Consider the following 25659-nt stretch of genomic DNA (forward strand, 5'->3'; position numbering starts at 1 on the left):
GGCACTGATGACTCAACCTCACAGTCACTTCTTGGCTTTATAGATAGGTATCTTAACCGCCTTCAAGGAAACTGTGTGAACATTTGCATATCTGCTTTTGAATTGTCCTCCACCATTGCATGTGGTATGTTTCTATCACAGTGATTCTCAAAGATCAGATGAGTTGTGTTTCTGAAGATGGGCTTTCTTCCAGATGCTTTCATTAATCTAAGGACTGATGGGAAGTTCATAATTAAAACTACTATAGTTCTAAGAGGGTCATAAGCCTCAAGGAAGACGATTGTCTTCTTGACATACATTTTGTATGGAGGAAAACGTTGGGCTGTACCATCTGGCTTCTGCCACAGCAGAAAGATGCAGTAAGTGTGTGCTTCAGGCTGGGGAGGTAATCAGAAGAACATTATGAAGGAGGCTGAGAATATCATCTGCAGGTGGAAAATCCTGGTGAACTTTGGTTTTAAAATAATGTCCTGTAAATGTCCTGTCCTGTTCTTGTTTGGTGGTGGTTGTTGTTTTGTTTTTTTTTTTTTTTCCTCCAGTATTGGAACTGTGTTTTTTGAAGTTCTTTCGGATACCACTGAAGGACCCAGCGTAGGCCTTCCTTGGTAATCTCAGACCAAGACTACTGGAGTAGAAGGATGAGGATATTTCTCCCCAGCTGTCACGGTTCTTTTCTATTCAGAGACTGAGAGGAACAAGTGGGTTGGTTATCTCAACATGTAGAAAATCTTTGACTTAGGTCTGATTTCGTAGGTGTCATACATCTGTACGTCTGTACATTAGCAGCTACAAAAAGAAAATATCCAACAAAAGGACAAAATCTTCTGAAACATATTGTCAGAGCTAATAGCATTATCTTATTTGTCTTACTGGCTATCTAAGAACACTTCTTAGATTGCCACTTCTGACTGTTATTTTTGTGGTATCACTAAAACTCTAGGAAATTTCTTGCACCACTAACTTTGAAAATCAGTCTGTGGTGTAGTTATGCTCTCATTGTATCAGTGATTGCCTGGATGAGGAGCTACGAGATATGGTTTAGTAGCTTGTGGTACTGATAGGAATGGGAGGGTGGTTGGACTAGATGATCTTGCAGGCAGTTTCCAACCTTGCGATTCTGTGATTCTGTGTGATGGAACTGAAAATTCTATTTCTTCTATTCATTATCAGCTGAACAGGACAGGTAACTGAAATCTGTTCCCTCTGCTTGACATATTCGAACAGACAAAGGCTATATTTTAACTACAGGACCCAGAACTAATTCCTGTGTTTCAGATGTATGTGTAGCTGAACTTCACTTCCTCTCAAATTCTGTCTTTGTATAGAGACCTAGACATACAGCACCTTTTCCCAAGCTTTGATTTAATGGGTTGGGAAGCTGAGTGTTCAGACAGCAGAAGTGTCTCAGCACAAGAAGTCTGAGATGTGGAAAGGATATACCCTGCTATCCATCTTCTGCACAGTTTAAGCAGAGGCCTAGTGCCTTCTTCTCTTGTAGTTCTAAAATATGTCACAATTCAGATATTAAATTTGAAGTGGCAAGTGTTATTCTTCAACAGGTGAATGCTTACCTTTCACAGTATTCAAGTGTTTCCTGCTGGGCTACCAAAGCAAGTTCAGTACTTAAGAATACTTGCATCCCAATCTAGTCGATTTGTTGCTGAAACAATCAGTATCACAGGTTGTAGGTATCTTTGATAATTTAGAGAAGACTTCAGGATCAAATTAAATTAATTAAATCCAGAATTAAATATATATATTTTTATATATTATTGAATGCTTTAGTCTGACTTCAGGGTTTCAGCTTACTTAGAAGGATGATACTTTGAAATTTGCCATTGGTATCTATCTTTCTGATGATTTAATGCCATCCCTTTACTCTATCCACAGCTGTTGTGTAGAAATCTCAAGGTAATACAGTGGTCCTTTGCTGGAGAGAAAGGGATTTTCTGAAACTGCTGAACGGGTCTTCCTCAGTCTGTGGCTTATTGCCATGACATCGTTTAGAGTACTTTGATAAAGCATGATAAAGGGATATAAGCCACCCAGCCATAGCCAGTGTAAAACTTCTGTCCTTTCTGTTCAAAAGTTCTGATGTGGAACTCAGTATTACCACTTGTTTTTGATATTGCCAACAGAGGTAACATGTGAACACCATGAAGTTTATGAACTATTTTCCTCCCTTCTCAGATTGTTCTCTCATTTTAGCTTCAAAGCACAATGCCCTTAACAAAGCCCCCCAAATAATTTTATCTTCAAATAGTCCAGTAAAGCACACAGTGTATAGTATTTATGACCTAACACCTTTCATCTAAAAAGAATCAAAGCAGTTGAGGGAAATTACAATATTTATTTTGTTCCAGTATTCATGTGTTTGGCTAACAATAATTTTATTTGTAGAGCAGTAAACTCTGAATGGGCTCATATTTTATTTCTTGCACTGCAGTTGCTTAAGTTTTATTATTTTACTATTCAACAGTTAGTCTAATCTAAGTTTTTAAATGCATATGCTACCTGTGATTTTGCTTTAATTTAAATATAGACATTTGATATTTATTTCCAGCTTCTGATTTTTCATTAAATCCATGCAATTCTTTAAAATTTAATAATGTGAGTATTTTGAAACCATTTGAGAATCTGGGTTATGTGCAGTTAAAAGACTGTGGACTGTGCAAATAATTCATAACATCAGACATTTAATGTTATAGTCACTTTTAAAATTTTGAGATTGTAATTCAGCTGCAAGAAACCCGTCATCAATTGTCTTCATGTGGTTCTGGGTGTCTACTTCTTGTGCAATTAATTACTCAGAAAATCTCTTGCTATCAGAACACATTATAACATATAAAATAAATTCAGTTGTGATTTTGCAAGATAATCTTTCTAAATACAATGACAGCTGGAATTTGGATTCCATTTCAAGGTAACATTTGTTGATTCCAGAGGATATTTTGAGTAGTATCTGAGAAGACACAGGTTTTAATCCCCATCTTTAAAAAAAAAAAATAATAATTCCACTTCAGGGGCAGTTAACAGTCCCTGTTAACTGTCATTACTCAGCCTTGGTAATCTTTGCTGTAATATTTCTATCAAATTTTCTTTCATAAAACAAAGAAAACAGTTATTTTATTGGATTATTATTAAAATTTTCTAAATCATTTAAAGTGTCCAAATACTTCTAAATGAGAAGTAAACCTAATTGCACACCAAAGGTTGGGGTGTGCCCACATTTTAATCTGTATGTTAGGACTTAAAAATTTGGTAGTCATAGGATTTTCTGAAATTCTTATCCAAATGGAATTACAAAACAACTTCCTATGTAACATCCTGAGTATAAATCCAGATAGTATTTGCAAACACAAATCAAGAATTTTCAGTTAAAAGTTTTTTATTATCAAATTGTCTTATTCAAGTAATTAGTTTTATTTACATATTAAAATATAGACATTTAAGAATTAGTTACGTTTTTAAGAAATCCATCCTTTAGGCAATAATGAAAATATCTGCTTTGGTTAAAGGATATACAACTGAAATTTAGGATGATTATTCCATTTGGAGCACTTGAAATTGATTTCAAGGGGAACAGGAAAAAGAAAGGCAAAAAGAAAGAGTCTACAAATCAACACAAAAAAAGTTTGGAAAACTACATTAGTCTCAAGGTAGCAAGAACTAATTCACCTGAAGGCTAAGAAATGCACAGTTATGTTTAATGAAATGAATTGTTTGCCTACATTTAATTACAGATAGGTTCTAAACTAATGTCATATCCTCAAAAAAGAATAAAAATCCTTTTAATCTGAAAAGGAATAGTGGCCCATGGAAGAGTATAGAATAAAACCCTAGAAGGTATTATACTGCCAATAGCAAATTTTGCCTGCTTGCTTAGCACACTAGTTGAGATTTGGTCTTCAAAACTAACTGTCAAAAAACTGTCAAATTTAATGGTACCAGTATTGTGTTCATCACGTTATTTTACTTGGAGAAATAAAATATATTCATTCGTACACAGGTAAAGAAAATGAGTAAATACTACAAGCAGTTTCTAAGTGGCTGAGGAAATGAGAAGATTGGGGCTGTTTAATTTAAAAAAAAAAAAAAAAAAAAAAAAAGAAAAAAAAAAGAGTGAGAAATAGATGCTTCAGAAGGAATATATTTGATTCAGATAAAACAAGAAAAGCTGCAGAGAAGGTCAGTAAGAAACTCCTGTTTATCCTCTAACAATACAAGAATGAAAATGTTTGATGAAATAGAAAAGCAATATACTTTTACACAGTTTGTAATTAACCTGTGAAACTGGCTGTCATGAAATATCAGTGCACTCAAGAGTTTCAGAGCCTCAGAAAAAGAGATAACATTTTATCTGAGTAATGAGAACATCCACCTCTAATCTAGGAAAAAGTAATATTTTGAACAGGATGAAAACTTTAATACTTTGGGATACTAACCAATTTCAATTTAAAAGGTTGAGAGAATTCTTCTTTGGAACAATGTTTAAAAAGCTCTTCTCTGTGCAAGTCACAGGTAGTTCTGTAGTGCCTATAGCTGGACTGAGACTGACCACAGCTTTGCAGAATGATGTAATGACTGGCAGTTTCTTATATTCCTTGTACACACAGGTAAGATTCCCAAACTATGTAAAATCATACCCTTTATATTACTACAAAACATACAGAATCTTTCTAGATGACTTTCTGGATTCTGATTTACTACTGGTTTTGCATTTCTATTGTTTGCTGGATTTCCAAATTTGATTAAAATATTTAATGAATCAGAATTATGACTATTCTGAGTTAAACGGGGTCAGCAATGATTAATGAATCAAATTCCTGTCTCCACAAAGAATATAAGTGCAACCCTGTATCTGAGAGCTTTATACAAATGCTTCCTGAAGGTCTGGGGCTATGGCCACTGCACAAGGCAGTCTGTTCCATGCCCACCACTCTTTGGTGAAGAATCTTTTTCTAACATGCAACCTGACCCTCCTCTGACACAGCTCCATGCCATTTGCTCGGGTCCTGCTGCTGTCACCAGAGAGCAGATCTCAGCACTGCCTCTCCACTCCCCTCAGTTTGGAGATGACACCAAGTTGGGAGGAAGTGTTCAGCTGCCCAAGGGTTAAAAGGCCCTACAGGGCCATATAGATAGGCTGGATTGTTGGACTGAGTCCAATTGCATGAGCTTCAACAAGACCAAGTGCCGGGTCCTGCACTTTGTTCACAACGATCCTATGCAGTACTACAGTATTGGGACAGAGTGGCTGAAAAGCTGAGGAGAGGAAAATGATGTGTGTTAGCTAACAGCTGACTAAACATGTGTGCCTAGATATCAAAGAAGAACAATGGTATTCTAGTTTGTATCAGAAATAGTGCAGCCAGTAGGAGCATGGAGGTAAATCATCCCTCTGTACTCAGCACTAGTGAGGCAATATGTTAAGTGCTGTGTTAATTTTTGGGCTCCTCACCACAAGAAAGTCATTGAAGCCCTGGAGCATGTTCAGAGAAGTGCAATGAAGCTGATGAGGGGTCCAGAGCACAAGGCTTAAAATGAGTTCCTGAGGGAAGTGGGATTGTTTAGCCTCGAGGAGTTTCAGGGGAGACCATATTGCTCCCTCCATCTCCCTGATAGAAGGCTGTTGCGAGGTGTCGGGTGGCCTCTCTTCACAGGTAACAGCAACAGGACAAGAGGTAATGGCCTCAAGTTGCACCAGAGGAGGTTCAGATTGGATCTTAGGAAAAAATTATTCTCAGAAAGAGTGGTGAGTTGTTGGAGCAGGCTGCCCATGGAAGTGTTAGAGTCTCTGTCCATAGAGGAGTTCAAGAAATGTGTGGATGTGGAATTGAGGGACACAGTTTAGATGGCATAATGGCGCATGTCCACCCAGTGCTTGAGGCAAGGCAGCAGCAGTGCTGAGCAGAGCAGGACAATCCTTTTTCCCACCTGGCTGGCAGTGCTGGGACTGATGCACCCCTGGATACTGCTGACCCATTTAGCTCCAGGGGACATTGGTAACTCACTTGGTTACTAAGTCTTGCTGTCAATGACAACCCCCCCCCATATCCTGGGAGTTCTGAAGCTGGGCTGCTCTTCAGCATCTAATCTCCCAGTCTGTATGTATACTCATGGTTTTCCCATCCTACATGCAAAATCTGCCACTTGTTCTTCTTAAACTTCAAGTGGCTGGTGATTGCACATGAACCAAATAATAAAATTAGTACCCAAAATTTGGAAGGCTCTATTCCTAATTATTAATATATGCAAGATTTTGTCTTGTTTACTGCTTACCACAAAGAAAATAACATTTCAGTTTTTCTTATGATTCTTACATTTTTTTGACATGACTTTTCTCTCTATTCTTACTCTAAATTTTTTGTTACTGAACACACTGGAATTTTTGTTCATTCTAGTCTCTTCATCTGTGGTGTTTCAACGTCTAGTTGTTTTGTAAAGAAGCATAGATCTGAGAAACTCTTCATTAAAATAGTCATTTCAGTTCCAATGTCCTTCAGTTTTATAGATACACATACACAGAATCAAGCATTGCACTTTCAGTTATCAAGACCAAAACACAAGCAAACAGCAAAAATCAACAAAAAAAACTTGCATTGTTAATTGTTACACGGAGATGCTAAATGATTTGTGATATATATATATTTTCTGGTAAAAAGAGTAGAGTAGGTAGGAGAGGTAAGCAAGAGAAAAATGCTTACTACAAAAATTCAATGTTTTTTCCCTGATGAGAAGAAGAGAAAGGTTTTCATTTTGGAAGATAAAAGGTTTGAACAACCTGACAAGATTACTAATGCCACACTGTATTTCCTTATTCAAACCAAACACTTAAACTTTAGCCTTTCATATCACAAGCAACTGACTTAACTCCAAACTATTAAATGTTCTGGAAATGGTTGTTTAACAGTTTCATTCAAAATGGAATAACTGATGAGGAACTGGCTACAAAATTGATCTGTCCCCTTAACTAGGATTATAAATGCTTATCTGGTGTGTAGGATGACTGAAGGCTTCAGATTGACTCCAACTTCGCCTTTTTTTCTAGTTTGTTGGTTATTGTCTTTTTGAGATAGAAGTACAGAGATCTTTAAAGTACACGTTCTAAGCTGTTGTTCTGACTTACCCTTCTAAAAGTCCAACTCTTACAATGTTTTGTGGAGAATGGATTCCTAAGACTGAATGACTATGGTTTTGTTGTTTTTTAACATCACATTAATTACAAATTTAGATTAGATTGTCTGAGTATTTGATGAAATTGTCATTGAAACAACATGTTCTGTAACCCCATCAAATATGCATTTTCAGATAGAAATATTTTATTAGAAAATTCCCAAATGGTCTTTATAGTCAATACAATCTGTTTTCTTGTTTTCTTTTGGAATACCTAAAATAAAATATTTTCATCTGTACTTTATAAACTCAGGAGCTCTATCCCAGCCTTCATGAGTCCATATATTCACATCCTTCTCTTTCTCTTTGTAGCATATACATTTTGATTAATACAATGGAGAATAACATTCAGTAATGTTCATAGCATCCAGGTAGAAAATTTGGCAAATACTTTTAGTGCATTGATTATCTTAACATAATTAAGACATAATTATTTGGTTGAGAAAACTGAATGTGCATCCATGCAACTCATTGTTGAGGACTGTAACTCTTATTATATCCAGACAGTGGCTGTGATAATATGTTTATGTGGAACCCAGACAGTAACACAAGGCATTAGCTACTAGTGGTACAATGTCTTTTGCATATAGGATGCTCTAAGACATATGGTTTAGTTTTGGGGTGGTGGTGTGCAGAGACAGGAGTCTGGACTCAGTGATGCTGTCGTTCCTTCCAACTTAGGATATTCTATGATTCAGTGAAAATATATTCCGTAGTTCTTTTATTTTCCAGCTAAAATTCTTCAAAAGCTTTTGAAAACGCAGTCAGATATTTGAAAAGCAAAAAAGAAGCAGAGGGTCTCCTGTTCGTATGATTTCTTTCATTCTCGATTACTTACAGTAAGCCAACGTTTTAATAGACAGAAAGTTATTTTAAAATCCTTCAGAGTATGAGGCAGATTACAGCAGAATCTCCCTAAGCAATGGAAAGCAGTTAAAATATAATAAGAACCTAATCATTCCTTTTAATGAAAAACTTTACAAGGGAGGAAAGATATGCATGGAAAGATAAGTTGCTCTGCTTACATGCCTGTGTCCCTGTGAAGCGTGTTTTTCAAGTACTATCCTAAAACATAAGTATTGCTGTGTTTCATGATCCAAGACCTAGACAGGGAGGAGACAGTGTTGTATTCGTGTCATCTTATTTTTGGCAGCAATGTTGTCTGTAGAAACAAAAATAAAACTATACTGTGTTATTTCAGTATTGACATATTATTGTTATTATTGTTGTTGTTGTTACTATTATTACTATTTAAAAACAAAAAAACAAGCCAAAAAAAAAAAAAAAACAAAAAAAAAAACAAAAACAAAAAAAAAAACCACCAAAAGCACAGAGGACCCAAAACAGGAATCCTGAAAATCACGTATTTGGGCACAGGTGTAGAGAAGGCTATAAAATCTGAAGTATGCTGTTCACCATGTCATAGAAGACAAACTCATCCTCTAGCTACTCACCTGTGTCAGAAGTCCAGAATTAAAGTCAGTATGCTTCTTCATATCCAATGGAGTAGATTCAAATATTCAGCAGCTTTCCTTCTTTCAGTATTAATAACAAGTCTCTGGCTATAGGTAGGAAGGAACTAAGAGATGGCACAGACTGCTTATATGCACTGACTCTGTCTGTGTGTCTGTCTTTATATGTATGCATCTATCTATCTTCTAAGCACAGTTACAGTTTCTACAGTTACAACAAATCATTCAATGGAATAATATTCCAAAACAGTATATAACAGTGGCAACCAAAAATGACAAAAACCATGAGCAAAGCAGCTGAATTCTGACTGCCAATCTTCTGGACAGAAAGTTTGGTTTCACAAGTCTGCTTGTAGTTTGAATCATTTGGTAAGATAGTATGAGTAGGGAGAGAGTTTTCCTTAGTATTCCCCTGGATTGCATTTTTCATTCAGGTATAATTGCATTGAATTTCAGAATATTTCAGTCAATTCTATTTCACCAACAGCTCTTGCAACTCTGCTTGTACTTTCTAGACATTCAACAGCAGCAGCTGTTTTCTTGGCAGAGTCATAGGTTGTTTCCTAACACCTCATTGAGCTGCAGTTCCTTCCTGCGTAGAATGGGCCGATACTTTCCAAAACAACTTTATGCAGATCGGTTGAATTCTGTCCACATGTTGGCTGATGAGGTGAATGCTTGACAGAAATACCTTCCCAATTACTATGTTTGACCTATTCTTGCCTTTTCCAGGAGCTGTAACAAAGAATTCACTTCAGCAGTGGAAAAAGCATAAATATAGAGCCCACTGCATGTAGTAGTGACCATTTTATTTAACAGGTTGAAATTTATTACAGAAGATAATTGTCTTAAACAACTGGTCCTTATACTGAAAATAAATAAATAGTTGACAGTAAGTTGACAGTTTAGGAGGCAAAGCAGATATCTCTAGAATGAAAGAAGGAAGTGGAAGGTAATATTCTCCAGAAGTATGTTATCCATGAGGGACTGGAGATGTGCTGGAGATTAATATTCTGATTGTCTTGTTATCTTGAGGTCTTGTAATTGGCTTATGTGGCCAAGGTGTTAAGATGTTGGTAACAGGGCACTACAGAAGTGGCCTCTGTGAGCAGTGCCAGCACTGCCCTGTGTCAAATTAGAGCAGTTCCAACTGCTCCAAAAGGGACCTTCTGCTGACAGAGCTGAAGCATGAGCAATGCTGGAAGTGCTCTGGGAGAGCAGATTTAAGAAGGGAAACATTGTGCAACAGTGGATGTGGCTGAAGAAGGCTGTGGCCCATGCAGAGTCCCCTCAGAAGGAAGCTCTGAGCCAAAGCTGCAGCCCGTGGTGGGACATGAGGGCTGGGAGAGCTGCTGCCTGAGGATCCATGTGAGCAGTTCTTGAAGGATAGGTCCTGTGGTATAGCCCCACATTGCAGCAGTGTCTGGAGAACTGCAGCCTGTGGGAAACCCATATAGGATCAGCTGGGAAAAGACAGCATCCCATGGGAGAAACCCATGTGGAGCAGAGGAAGAGAGTGACCATGGAAGAGGAGCAGAGATGAAATGTTGAGGACTAACCACAGCTCCTATTCCTTGCACACTGCTAAGGGGAGGAAGTAAAAGGTGGTGGATGTGGGGAAGATGGTTTTACTTTGCTTTTAATTTCTCACAGCTGTCTGTTAGTGATAGGAGAAAGTTATGTTAATGTCCTATGCTGAATATGTTTTGCCCACTACAGTAATTGGTGAGCGATCTCCTTGCCCTTAGCTCAGCCATTGAGCCCTCTTCCATCATATTTTCTCCTCTTCTTTGTTTGAGGAGAAGGAGTAAGATTCTGGTTTTGATGGGGTTTAGCTTTCACCACTGTCCTTTGAAGTAAATAAAAGAGCTCCCACTGAGCTCTCAGTAAGTTTTTACCCATATCTTCCTTCTGTTTTCTAGAATGGACAATTATTTAGTGCTGAAGATCTAAGGAAAGTAAAATAAACTCAGCTGTTTGCATTAGGGTATTTTGGACTATGAAATGGGTATTTGGGAGGAAAAAGGGAGTATCTGTTTCCTAACATCATACCACGGTATGCACTAAAATGACTTGCATGTTTAAAAGACCTGTTGAACACACACCAGTCCTGTGTTTACTTTGCATAGAATGTCTGGAGGTGTTTTGTTTTTCTCTCACTTAATCTATTTGTACTATAGAAATATATTGCATCCCCTACCACTCTTTATTTAAGAATGTGACTACATCACTTCATTATTAGATTTGCAACTCTCAGAAATTATACTTTGCAGAAGAAAGGGGAAACATCCTCAACTGACTAATTAATGTTATGTTTTGGTTCTGCCAGTTGCTCGATAGTTGGTGCTCACACATAGAAGGGAGGCCAAAGCTGTCATAAGATATAGTACATTGCACTTATACACCCTCAGTGAATTTATCACATGATAAACAAAACTTTTCCATTCAGCACAGCTGTTATAACCCCTTATGTTGTTATGGCTACCCAAAACACTGGTTAGCCTGAAGTTTCCCCTATAACTAAACTGGTTAATGGTGATATATTTCCACGCATTTGTTTTACCAGCAGGCATCCCAGTGTTTGTTCAGTATTTAACATCTTCGATTTATTTAAGGAAAATTCTAGGTATTAGAAAAAGCACAGTTTCTTATATCACATTCTGATGTACACATTGAGTATATAGTTACCTAAACCTGCATTTGCAGCATATAGACTATGAACTTTTATGGAGACTTGATTAAAAAAGATATTTTTTTTTCTGCATTCATTATTCCATCTTCTCTGAATGTTATTTGGCTAGACAATAAATCAAACATAGTCCAGAGATAATTCCAATTGTTCGATCCTTTTGAAGCATTTTCATATAAGTTGAATTTTGGCTTCCTGTCCTTTACAGATAGCTCTAAAGGAGAGGTAAACAGATGTTTTTACTGAAGAACAATGCAATGTTACACAGGAATTCATGTACTCTGTGAAGAAGGGCTATTTCTAAGCACTGGTCTGGGGAAGTGAGGAGACAGACATAGGCAGAGAAGAAAACCTTTTTCCAGGGTCAGCATTGACACCAGTCTGTAGATCCTGCATCCTTCTCCACTTTCAGCTGCTCATTTCTACACCCACATGCCTCCTCAATTGTGTCAGAACAACTATTTGTGGGGCTGTGCAGATAACCAGACAAGAGAACTGATATGTGTTAAAAATAACAGAGTATCTTTCACCTGTTGAGTTTCTTGATTGGCTGACCACATGGCCTCCCACTAATATCCCCTAACAGAGAGGGCAGTGCAGGGTTGGAAGATGAGAGGCAGGGGGACAAGGGTGGACAGAAAGAGCTTGAGTAAATGCTACTGCTGAAGCAACTGGAAGATTGGTGTGAGTCAGTCTGCTATCATAACCCTGACCTTACAATAAAAGGAGGGTATTGGCCTGAAGAGGCCTGGTTCTTGAATACAAAAACTGAAAGAGAATTTCTTTTTCAGTTGAAGATTCCAGCCTTTCATCATTCTTGTAAAGGAGCATACTTACATCGGAGGTATTTTCCTCACTATCAATTTCAGCTGATTTTAATAAGTGCAAAGGTAGATTGGTGAACAAGGCTGGAACAGACTTGAAATGTGACAGAGGTCAGAAGCCTGAATCGCTGTTTTGTGTGTTTTTATGCTTTTGTTCACAAAGTAACACAAAACAGAAAATTAGCTCAGCAAATTATACAATTGCTAACGGTTCTCTCTACTCATCTTGTTTCGTTACCCAGGCCACCACCATATTTGCTTATGAGAAATCTTCCAGTAGATGTAATTTAATTATAGTATTTGGCAGTTGTATTTGCTAGTCTTTACATATCATGTTGTCCAAATGTCCTCTGGTTCACATAATACCAGCAAGGGTATTTATGAAATATATATATGTATATTTATATATTTATATATATATATATATATTTATGAAACAATGGTAGGTAATTTCTTCTTTGAAAAATTTAAATTTTCTTGCTTGTAAAATAATTATCAGTCATCACAAATTTAAAAATGTGAACAGAATTTAATACAGGGCTGTAAAGCAAAAGAGTGTTGGTAACTGTTGGCTCTGTTTTAACAAAAAGGCAAATGTAATATAATGTAATGTATCTTTACATTATTTAATTACCTGAAATACTGTGTCAAGTTATCTGACATTCTTCATACCCTAACAGTAACCTGATCCTGACCTCAGTGTGAGTCTAAGACCTTTTTACTGATCTACTTATTACTCCTGCCTTTTCAGTTGAAGTTACTTGATTTTTTTCATCTTTTATATAGCTATTAAATCTATAAAACAGCCCTAACAAAGCTATGTTCTAGTTTTACCAACAGCAATGCACATGCTTAGCTTTAAGTTTGTAACAAGACTATGGAAGTCAAAGGTATTTCAGTTTAAAGACACACATAACTCTCCAAAGGACTGGGTCCACTGCCATGTGAAGATAAATATCAGAAACAAAAATGGAAATACTCGAGCATATGCACAGCTTACAGTGGCATTACTAAGTCATTAGGAGTAACTGCTTGTGCCAGATACCTAATACAAACATTAGATGATTTTGCAACTTCCTGATTGATCATACATTTGTTAGAGACGATGAGATGAATTTTCTATTTCCATACAGCCTGAAAAAAATAATAAAAGAGAATAAGATGGTATAAAAGAGAAAAGACCTTCTTCTGAATCCTGAAGGTCATTTCTTCATGAATACAGAAATACAGTATCACTAGGTAAAAAATTGTACAAAAATATCCTGTTACATAATGCTCTGTATTTATATTTTAAACATTTTAGTGAAATATTAAACAGATTCAGTTTGAGATCCTGTTATTAAGCTCTATGAAAGGTCATGACAGTAGAAAGACTGCAGTATCCACTCTGAGCAAAGCAGCTACTAAAAATAAGAACATTATAACTTTCCCGTGTCTTACTTTTTGTAAGTAACTTTTTTTCTTGGGGGAAGGGTATTTTATTTTATGTTTAAGTGTACATTCCCAAGTTCTTTCTTATCCTTTCTTTAATTCTTCCTGTTTAGCCCCCGCTTCTTCCTCTCATTCTGCCTTCAACCCAGTTTTCTTCAATTCAGTCTCATCCATGTGGCCTTAGACAAACTGACTGCAAAAGACCTGAGTAAGGTGAGCAGATGTCTTGTGAAAAAAAGTCATGAGGCAGTCCATTTTTTCCCCATTTCTTCATATTACGCTACTCAGTTGTACACTACAGGAAAAATAAGAGGCAATTAACACAGAGTAAATTCTTGCATAAACCTGTGCTAAAATACTGGAAGAGGAACTATTACAGCAGTTTGTCAAAATTTAAAAAGTAAAACAAAAAACATTGTTCATTCTTTGCAGTTATGCCAGCAGGTTGTCTAAAACATCTGCTCTGGTAATATGTCACAAGCAGTAGCTGGTGCAGGTTAGGCCAGTACATAATAGAAGTAAATGTATTTTTAAATGCCAGGTTTTAAAAGAAGACAGATCTGCTTGGTATCTCATTATAAGGGAAATGGCTTTTCATGTCACCCCATCAGTAGTTGTGCAGCTTTGAGGAAAGTTTCAAAGGTTACGATCCATACTTTTTAACTCTTAACTAGTGTACGATTTTCCCATGAAGAAAAGTCTGCATCATTTTAATTCTGAAAAAATAAAATTGACTTTTTTTTTTTTTTTTTGCTTTAAAACATGAAACAGAAATTCTCTTATATCTATACATGTTAAGTAACTGTACTCTCAATGATAATATTCTTCCCATTTCCTGAGAAGAAAATCCTTTAAGAACACCACATAGAATTCCTATAGTACATGTGTGTTTTTCTGCATGTTCATGCACATATACATACATGTATCTCAAAAACATTTTGGGGCAAATTCTGACTTAGTGGCAAGTGTAGAGTTCTACACCTGGGGACGAGTAACCTCATGTAAAAGGTAGGGGCTCACCTGTCAGAGAAGAGCCCTGCAGAGAAGGACTTAGGTGGAGAACAGATTGGCCATGAGTCATCAATTTGCCCTTGTGGCCAACGGTATCCTGCACTCAAAAGAGTATGGCCAGCCAGTCAAGGGAGGTGATCCTCCCCTTCTACTTTGCCCTCTGAGGTCACATTTAGAATACTGTGTCCAGTTCTGGGCTCCTCAGTTCAAAAATGACAGGGACCTCATAGGAGTCCAGCAGAGGACCACAAAGATGATTAGGGGACAGGAGCATCTCCCATATGAAAAAAAAAACCTGAGAGCTCTGGGTCTGTTCAATCTGGAGAAGAGATCTTTTTGATGCTTACAAATATCTAAAGGGCAAGAGTCAAATGGATGGAGCCAGGCTCTTTTTGTTGTGGCCCAGTGACAGGACAAGGGGCAACAGGCACTAACTGGAACACAGAAAGTTCCACACAAACACGAGGAAGAACTTCTTTATTGTGTGACACAGCACTGGAACAGGTTGCGCAGAGATATTGTGGCGTCTCCATCTTTGGAGATATTCAAAACCCTCCTGGATGATTTCCTGTGTAGGTTTCCTGTGGGGAACCTGATTTAGATGAGAGGTTGGATTAAATGGTCTCCTTCCAACCCCTATGATTCTGTGATTCTGTGCTAACACTTAAGTAAAACCACTGATTTTCCTAGAATTGCTTAGTCACATCAGTGAAGCATGAATTCAGTTTTCTCTGCAGGGAGCAGAACAGACCTGTCTTAAATAATAAAAAAGCCTTGCATAAATCCATGTTTTGGATCCAAATTTGATGAATAACTACAATATATACTAAACATGCTTGTCTGCAAGCATGCTTGTATGTTCGAACTTTCCGAAGTAAGAAGTCACTGTCTTTCTCTGAATCTTATTCTGTCTAGAATAAGTCAAACAGTTGCTCATCACAAAACACATGCATGCATACCAGCTTTTACTACATATTCATTGAGAAGCCAAGCATATACATTTTGGTTAAAATTTTACAGAAAGTAATCCCAAAATAAAATTAATCTCACATACTTTCATTTACGGCAGAAAAAGTCTTTGCTGCACTTGTTTTGGAGAAGTGTTTTAAAGATCATCTAGTGCACACTTACTGGCTCCATTTCTAGTTTTTCAGCAGCAAAAATCCTATAATTTGAAAAATTTTGTGTATATTCCCTTGTGCTCATGTATATAACACAGTACAGCTCAAGATATTTTTTAGAGTAAGACTATTTCTTTCTTGATTGAATTATCTCTTCATTGCAACTGAGCAGAAAAAAGTATTCATACCTCCTTTGTAGAGGCTATACACTTAGGCCTCATATTTTTTTTTAATAAAAAATATTTACACTATTGAACATGTTCTTAAACTGCAGTTAAGAAGTGTGGGGAATAAGGAAAATGAATGATAAATTATAAAAATGCACAAGAAAAAAAATGACCTGATTATCTGGGGAGGGTTCTGCTTTGCATTGATATTACATAATAGAACTCTACTCTGAGATACTCTCAATTTCTTAACCAAATTACCCTTTAAATTACCAAGCAAGGGCCATATGCTTCCCTCATTTATGCTGTGTGTATCTTCTCACTTAATTTAAACAAGAGACATGAAAAGCATCTCTTTAGTTTAAAAGGAAACCTGCATGCATTTCTTTTAGTGCAATTTTCTGAAAGTTACCATGGTCAGAACTGCTTTTTCATAGAGAGCCCTCATGATCTGTAACTCAGTCTAGAAGCTCCTCCTTTTTACCTTCTTTGAACTGTAATCTTTCTGTTCAAGGACTAGACCAGAGTCCTCTTCCATGTTCCACAACAGCTACTTTGTTTTCCTAAGGAGAGTTATGGCTGGATGAATAGCATCTGAGACAAGAAAAAGACTGATTCAGAAATGAACATAAATTTACTCCTAAATATAAATGAAGTCATAATTCAGCAAGGCCACAGAGATTAATCACATGACTATAATTATGTTTAAGTAAGTCACTACATAGGGGTCAATTTTCTTGTAAGTGAAGTGGTTGGACAGAAACCAGAATGAACACATTAAGACAGCTTATATTCACATGTCTGTAGTTAGATTTTTTTTTCTTGGTGGACTTGTGCATGCATTGTAATACTGGAACATTTACTTCATTGTTTCAAATGGTCTAAGATTGCTTATCTAGTGGTGATGTGGTGAGTGATAGAATCAAAATGGTGCAACATCTAACAAGAACAGAGGTTAGCAAGTTGGATAAACTAGAAGAAGTGTCAGGCAACGTTAGGTTTGTTCTGCTCCATTTGTAGTCTCCATAGTATTATTTCCTTAAAAGGTTAATTGATGTAGTGTAGCATGAGTATGAATAGACTGAATTAGGATATAGATGCAATTGTTTATGGACAGTCACAAGGTGGTCATAACTAAGTAGTCTTGATGAAGTATGCTGGATGCTGACAGAAACAACAGCACCTACTTCTTGACTTGTAAAATTTAATGTAAAACAATATATGACTCCTGTTTAATCTTCAGTGGTGACATGGAATCCACCTGTTTCCACTCTTATGCCTTATGCTAGTTCAGTGACAACAGAATGTCATTAACTCTTGAAGATTTCCATTTGAATGTGAGATGGTGGTGCAGTAGGTTAGATCAAATTCTTAAAGACTTTCTCTGGAGAACTGACCTGTGGAAATTGGACACACTCTTGTCAAGAGGATGGCTTGATCAACTAATCAACTAATGTAGATTTTTAAGACACAAAGTTCAAGACTCACATAAGAGTGAGTCCTCACATTCTTCCCTCTAGTATACACACCCGTCACTCTTTTATAATTCTGTACTCTCTTCTATAACATCACATGCAGCTGTGCCATAGCATCTCCCAACCAGCTGTACTTAATGTGTTGGCATAATCATTTTGTTGTTGGGAAATTCACATTTCAAAGGATTCCTTTTATTCTGTCCTTCCTGCTGCTGCATTCAAGAATGGCCCAAAATTAGACGATTTAGTAGTGGGAAGAATATTGCACTCAGAGATGAGGATTAAGAGAGAAACAGAGAAACATGGTTTAAAGTTCGCTGTCTCTTTGAAATTTCAATATCAGCAACCAGAAAAGAAACTGCAGAATCGAGAAAGATTTTTTTTTCTGGATCAGGGTAATTCTTCAGTAAGCTAAAGCAAAAGGCTATATTTTGAGAACATTTTTAAGGCTTCTGTGTCCCTGATTTGGAGGTCTTCTTGAGAAACTGGATAGCCAATAAGCCTGATATCATGAGTGATGATTTGAATCTTTTGGGGTTTTTGTCAGTTTTTGCAAATGATGTATTTGAATTTATGCTCTTCATAACTGTAGTTAAGAAGTCATTTTGTGGCTATTCTGTATTCTGTAGTATACTCTGTATTCTGTGTAGTACTTCCATTGCCATTCTTTCACTGCTTCTGAATGTTTCAAGTATAGCATAGCACATGTAAACCGCAGGATGGGGATCTGTGAACCTCCATCACATGCTTGACACACATACAGATGACAGGATTAATTTTGTTAATCTTATCTGTAGCAGAAGTAAAAAATATGCAGGTGGTGAATAAATAGTATGAAGAGATAATAGAATTACTCAGGCTCATTAAATGGCTACACATTGTGCTATTTAGCAATGCATTCAATAGCCAGGTGTCTTGAAGAACAGGTACAATAGACTAATAACTGTAGGGAGACTGCACACATCAAGGCAAAGCTGTTGAGGAGATTCAATTCATTCTGCTCAGCACCATATGCACAGAAACATGAAACAGTTATTATTATTACATTATCTCAAGTTGTCTAATACAGCTATCCCTATTCTTTCACTCAGTTCTCCTTTCGCTGTTATCCTCTCTTCTTTTTGCACACTCTAAATCTTCAAAGGAACATAACAAGATCTTTCAAATTGAAATCTCACACCTCTCGAACCTTCTTAAGAAAGAAAAGCATACCTTCAGCAATACACATTAATCAGTTATAAATGAAAGTAATAACAATCTGCCATGCTCTTCTGTCTATTATCATAAGTAGCATGAAATGATAATTTAATAGTATGCAGTACTTCACTTCATCTATAAAAGTATCCAAGCAGCAAGGCACAAACACTAACAAGTGTGCAGCACTGTCAATTCTCATTGCATCCCCAGGACCTGAATCATTTTTCAACTGTAATGCCAGCTTGCCAAGAAGTAGAAGGGAGGAAAAAAAGCTACTTCTTCAGCCTCATTAATATATAGGAGGGAAGAGATGCCATTCCCTTAACACTGTCTGCCTGAAAAGGTGTAATGACCTGTGGTGTTCCTGGTGGTGATTCAATTTGTCTTATGCTGCTACCGTTGTAGCTGTTTTTGTTGTTTCTTTGTCTATTTTTCTAGTCCTATACAGCTGCTGGGAAAAGCTGACTCTTACTTTTACTTTGGATACGAGAATTATCTCATGTTTGCCTCTTAAAATGGCACAGGGCCCTGTAGTAAGCACTCGACACTCAAGAACTGCTCTGCTGGTACCCCATTTGCAGGTTGGAGGTCCCTCAGCCAAGTTATTAACAAGGTTCCCACTTAGACAGGCATTTATCCTTACACGTTCTGAGTAACCAAATGAAAACTTTCATCTCCCTGAAGTTAGTTAGAAATACTCCATCAAAGCAATATACGGAAAATGCAATTTCCACAATGGTATTTGGTGGAACATTAGAAAAGATTGACTTTGACCAAAGTAAAATAAATATATTTCTTTTTTTAATTATTATTATTATTTTTTTTTTTTTACAGGGAAGTTGTGTTTGTATTCCTGTCTTCTCTTCTCAGAGAAGACCCTAACCATCTATCCATTAAGACTTATTGCTGTCTACCTTCAGTTTTGACTGGCAGAAATGGCATAACCCAGCTTATAGAGCCCAGCACAGTTGCTGTGCTGCATGTTGGCAGCTGTATTAGTACTGGATCAAGTGAAAATATAAATATCTCCCCATTCCTATTTTTTTTTAATCTGACTGCCCTGCAAGTGATTTTTCAGTTCATTTTCATTTTCAGTATTCTCAGTGCACTTGAAATAATAATAAAAAACTTCACACCTAAGTTGTTTGCTTATTTTAACTATGACAATCAAAACCATATCAGCATCTCCAATTTCATAGCAGTTTACAAGTATGCCTACATATGACATGCAGTAACATGTACAGTTGCTATAAATCTGGTAACACTGCTGTACTCAGCTTAGAAGGACAGTAGAGGTGTTTCTCTATGTGCTGGAATTTTGTCTAGATATAACCTTTTTCAGATGAGACTGCACATCATCTGAAGAGCATGAGTTCATGTCCCCCCCATCATTTAAGTTTGTCTGTAACTGGATCATCTAGAAAATTACAGACAGATCTTTCTTGCAGCCCTACAAAAGGAAAGAATGACAGATGTAGTAATAAAAGTAAGAAAAATTAGAGAGCCCCACCTGTAATCCAACAGAAGTCATAGGAAAGTGGAAGAAAAATTTAGGAAAGGTTCAAGGTTTTTCCTTCTCACTGAATTGTAACAGGATTATATTAGACCTCAATCCTACTGTTAATTAAAATTTCTATTGCAGTAGTTAGAGGATGCTTTCTCAAAAGCTTATAGTGACAAAAGCTGAAAGAAACAAATACAATTAAAAATAAAAACAAAACCACCACCACTACCAACAAATCACTCCAACCCTTGGTGAGATGAAAGTGGGATCAGAAAAAGGTGGGAATCGTGGATTGAGATAAAGAGAGCTTAATAGGATGATAATAATAATAAAAATAATAATGATTGAATGTACAAAAGAAATGATGCTCAATACAATTGCTTACCACCAGCTTACTGATGTGCAGACAGTCCCTACGCAAAAGCTGCCCCCCTCTCAAATAACTTGCCCATTTTTATTGTTCAGCATGATGCCACATAACATGGGATAATCTTTTGGCCAGTCTGGGTCAGCTGTCCTGGTTCTATTCCCTTCCATCTCCTTGTGCACCCCCAGCTCCTTGCTGGCATGGCAGTGTGAGAAATAGAAAAGTCTTTGACTTAGTGCAAGTACTAAGTCAACAACAAAACATCTGAGTTCTATCAACATTATTTTCATCCAAAATCTAAAACACAGTGTCATACCAGCTACTAGGAAGGAAATAAACTACACTGGCCAATATAGAGAAAGTTTCAATAGAGTGCCCATTTACATATAACATTTGTCACTGAACATAGATAAGGGTGTTAGTGCAGGTCTGGTAAGAGTGAAAAACAGTATTTCCAGTGCTAACATATGTTCTCAAGTTACATTAAGAGTCAGACAGTCTGCATTTAAATGTTGAAGATATTCAGTTAAAAAATGTCATGAAGACAATTAGACAGTCTATGTTATATTCACATCATGACAGTGACACGGTTTCTAATTGTGTTTAATTTTTCCAAGTTTTCTTTTTTTTTGTTCTGATTCTAACTCAGCATAGATTTGCATCCCACAAAGCTCAATGACATGTTTTCAAAAACTACTAATGTCTGCAGAGAGTCAAATTACCATGCTACCTAGTTCTTAAGCAAAGAGAGTTTATTTTGAGTTTGTTACTTGAAAGAGAAGTCCAAGATAACTTTAGTCAGTGGGAGGCTGGGCTGTGCTCCTCAGAAACTGTATGAATTGGTTAAATGTTCTTGGAAGAGGGCAGATGTGACTTTTCACATTGAGGAAATCAAAGGCATAAAGATATTTAATGCTTTATAAACTCAGAAATAAGTATTATGAAGATTCCATTTCTCTTCATCTACCTCTCCAATCACCTGGTAGTCCCAGCAGGTAATCCACTCTTTGACAGAACAAGGAAAATGTTTCTACTGGAAAACAGTCATTGTATTGTATGCATGCTCAGTTTTTAGCCAAGTGGTTGTGTCAAGTGGAAAATAGCAATTTTATGACAACTTCTCCTGTACCATTCGTTTTTGGTTCCTGAATTTTTAAACATTATGTATTTATTTATATGTAGTGATGTATTAAAACACCAATTTCTTTTCAGTAGTTGCAACACACCTTTCTAAGTTCTCTCAAGAATATGACTGATTTTTTGAAAGAGAATATATAATAGATGCTTCCTTTTTTCATTATGCGAGTTTAACATGTTTTTAATTGGTGACTTCAAAACAAAACAGCCTCAGCTAGCTTTACAACAACAGCAATAGCTCAGGCTGCCCAGAGATGCTATGGGTGCCCCATCCCTGGAGGCACATGAGGCCAGGTTGGATGCAGCCCTGGGCAGCCTGAGTTGGTGGGGGACAGCCTTACCCACGGCAGGAAGTTGGAGCTGTATGACCTTTAAGGTCCCCTCCAACCTAACCTGCTCTATGATTGTATGAATGTTTTGGTTTCTCACTTCAGTTCTTTGCTGAATGCAATATTAGTTGTTCTGTTAAGCTTTCAGTATAAGTTTTTTAATGCTACCTTGAAAAAGTGTAAATTTCAGCTTCTTCCTGCCTGCCAAAATGGTTTTCAGTAGAAATTCTTTCTGGTCTATTTAGACCCTTTTGGTTTTCTGCTCTCTTCCTTGTTTTCTTGGACTGACTTCAAAACAAGTGGAGTGACTTTTCCTCTCGCTAGAGGCTGGCAGCGATAAATATAATGACTTGTTCTTTTGTGACATTAACACTATTAAACATAAGTTCTCATGAGCAACTCAGTTCTTTCTCCCAGGGACCCAAGAAAATTTTTGCACAATACTGGTTCTTTAAGTTTCTGAAACAATGATTTTCAGACTCTGTGCAGAAAGTAGATGCAATAGAAATATAAATCAGCAAAAAACAAAAACAAAAAAAATAAAGCCATAAAGGATATGTTGAGGGGAAACAGACTCCCACTTACAGCCATTCTGGTGTTGTAATAAGAGCTTCATTTGGAACAAAAACCAGTTCTGTAAGTAAATGGAGAAGAGTCCTCTATAGGATTTCTCTAGGCTTTGTAACCATCCATGTTGCACTAAAAATAAGAAAAAAAGAGGACTAAAAGGAAAAGGAAAAAAAGATCTGCCAAGAACAAAAATTTTAGTAAGTTACAGTAGACAGCAAAAGTAGAGTTAGTGATCAGGTCACACCTTCTGCCCTGTCCTATTCTAGGTGTCAGTGCAACAGAAAAAATAGCTACCTCTGTGTTAGACTAATGGGAAGACTTATCATGTTAAAAATCTGAACTTATGTGCTAGAAGAAAAATAGCTGTTAGTTTTATAAAATAAAGTCAGCACTTTGTTATTTCTTTTTGTCAGTTTGCTTTTGACAAAACTCTTGTCTAAAAGCTGTGAGCACTCTGAACAAAAGATATTTCTTGAGGAATGCTGGTCAAACTTTTTTTCTTTTTAAAGGAAAATATTACATCTCAGAAGAATAAAGGAAACAGTTTAAGTAATATGCTGGCAGGCTGGAAAACAGTGCAAGGTTCATCCTTCCCAAACAAGCTCTGTGCTATTGCTTTTTAGCTTTGATGTCACATTTCTGCTTCTTCATTACAAGGACTCTTTTCTATCACATGTGGATATATTGAATAGCAGGGTGGTATAAAGATGTTCAAAATGGTTTGCGCCAAGGGGCTAGCAGCAGCCTTTCATTTTTAAATCTTGCATTGAAAGCTAGATCCAGAGCACCTGGCTAGCCCAAGTAATTAGCACCTTTTCTATGGAAGATTGTCCCCAAAGAAGGAGTTCAATTTGCATTACTGTGCACTCATTTTTACATTTACTCATGTATAACTGAGAACATGGTTCTCAGCTTGTTAAAAAGAGGCACTCAAGAATTTTTAATCAATAAATTCACAGCTGGAAAACTGCTTCCCTACCACAAGAAACATAGAAAAACCTTTGGGAGAGTGCCCCTGCATGAGTACTTTTTCACTGTGAAGATTATTACAGTCTGGTTAAGAACATACTTCATCCATGAGAGAATAAAAGCATGTTTAAAACAACTCTAAACTTCTAGTTCTTCTGTGTACATGAAGTGGATGTGAACTGAAAATTCTCTTCAATTTGAATTAACTGGCTATGTAGACTTAACTGACAACTTCCTTTTTACTTGAAAGTTTGTGTATGGGTGGCAAGCTAGACACAATCCTACAAAACCTGGCATGATATGAAAAAAAGAGGTAAATACTTTGAAGAACTGCTTATGCAGAATGGTAGCTATTTGGATTGGAAGCGCTCTAATTAGTTCTAAAGCTGGAACTGATATACCACTATCTAATACTTCAATCACTGTGATGTCTGCAGAACACATCTTGAGTCAATACTTGCACCTGTACCATTTTAGAAGGGAAACATATGCCAAAAGAGATAGCTTTTAGCTTAAGAAGCCATTGGATTCAACAGTATCTGCATAGCTGGCAACGTTCAAAATTCTCTGCTGTTGAAATTAATTCATTCAGAGCCATATTTGCAAAACTGAGTGCTTAATTTATACCTCCATCCAATACAATTTCTAAATCTCTATTTACATTAAAAAGAATCAAATACATGAAAGTAAATATTCAGATGTATTAGTAATTACTTGTATTTTTAAATACTTAATTTGCAAAAACGTTGCTTAAAAAAATGAGCATCTGCTTTCGAAGCAGTTTGTTTTAAACTTGTGGCTTTGATAGTTTATTTCAACAGTTCTCAAACTCTTTGAACCATGCATGCTTGCCATCACACTCTTAATTCAAAATTATATAAAGATGGTATTGTTATGAAAGCCACCGAAGACCATTTGTGGCTACAGACAACAATTTGTGAACTGATAGTTTATTCTCCTGAAAATACCTTTGTTGTACTAATGTAGTCTGCTAGAATATGGAATTGATGACTTTGTTAATGTCTGTTGCCAGATGTTTAGTCTGTGTATTTTCATACATCTTGTTTTGGAGCTAATTACCTATAAGATAGTTAAGTTCTACAAGGCTCACATCTCTTTGAATGGCTGCAAGAAAATTGAACTGAGCTTGCATTTCTCTTTACACAAAAATCTCTCCAAAACTGCTGCCAACCAACATAGAAGAGAGCACAAATGAACAGTACAGCATAAGATGTAATGCTGATTAGAGCATAAGATCAGGCTTCTAATGACTGAAGCACCTGGACTTTTGGAGCACGAGCCCAGCATGACTGCTGATTTCCCAAAAATCCATTCTATGTCCAAAATAAGCTACTGCTCAAAAATTAAATTACCAGTTAAATTAATACTGTTCTCTAGAAAATAATTACTCTGGAGATAGATAGCAAAAGAATTATTAAATTAGCCGAAGGAACTGTGCTTTTGGTTTTTAGTGAATTTTGTGCTTGGAAACCTATGTGTTAGTTAAGCAGAGAAAGAAATAAACTCTCATATTTATGAACATTTACAATGAAACGTAGAGATAGTCACACCTCTGATGTGCAATATACACTTATATTTAATCTAGGTTTTAAGGAGTTTCAAAATAAAAGACTACACATTATTTTCTTTCATCTTCATTATTTATTTTTGTAAGCTGCTAAAGCTGTGCTTTATTTATTGCAAGTCACCCATGCATAATTCTCTGTAGTTTGGAAAACTGAATCTAACATTTTCACCCCAACTGTATAAATTGCATTGATTTATTTCTGACTCTGAGGCCTAAAACCATTTATTACAACAACAAAACATCCTCCAATTCTCGTGATCAAGGAACAAAGTCTACTCATTTACTGTGTAGTGAGAATTGACAGATGGCCAAATGGGGTGATAGATTTGATTTTAATGTGTCTTAAGAGAGTAAATGAACCAAAGACAATCTTCATCTCATGTGAAAAGTTGGATTTTTGTGTGGCTTTTCTGCAACAGTGAAGTGCAATTCTCACAGCACTTCATTGATTTTCCAACCAACCATGACCACTCAGATGGCAAAAAGAAGGGTCAGAGAATTTTTATAAATTATTAGCTTTTTTTTTTTACTGTTTGTCTACAATTGCGTAAAGTGGCCTGAATATGCAGAACATAAACCACACTACAGTGTTTTGTGTTTGTTTTTTTTTCTCCTGAAAAAATCGTTACATG

Source organism: Centrocercus urophasianus, unplaced genomic scaffold, assembly GCF_019232065.1.
Source record: "Centrocercus urophasianus isolate 14NV4802_14NV808 unplaced genomic scaffold, USGS_Curo_1.0 seq_11, whole genome shotgun sequence".
Classification (NCBI taxonomy): Eukaryota; Metazoa; Chordata; class Aves; order Galliformes; family Phasianidae; genus Centrocercus; species Centrocercus urophasianus.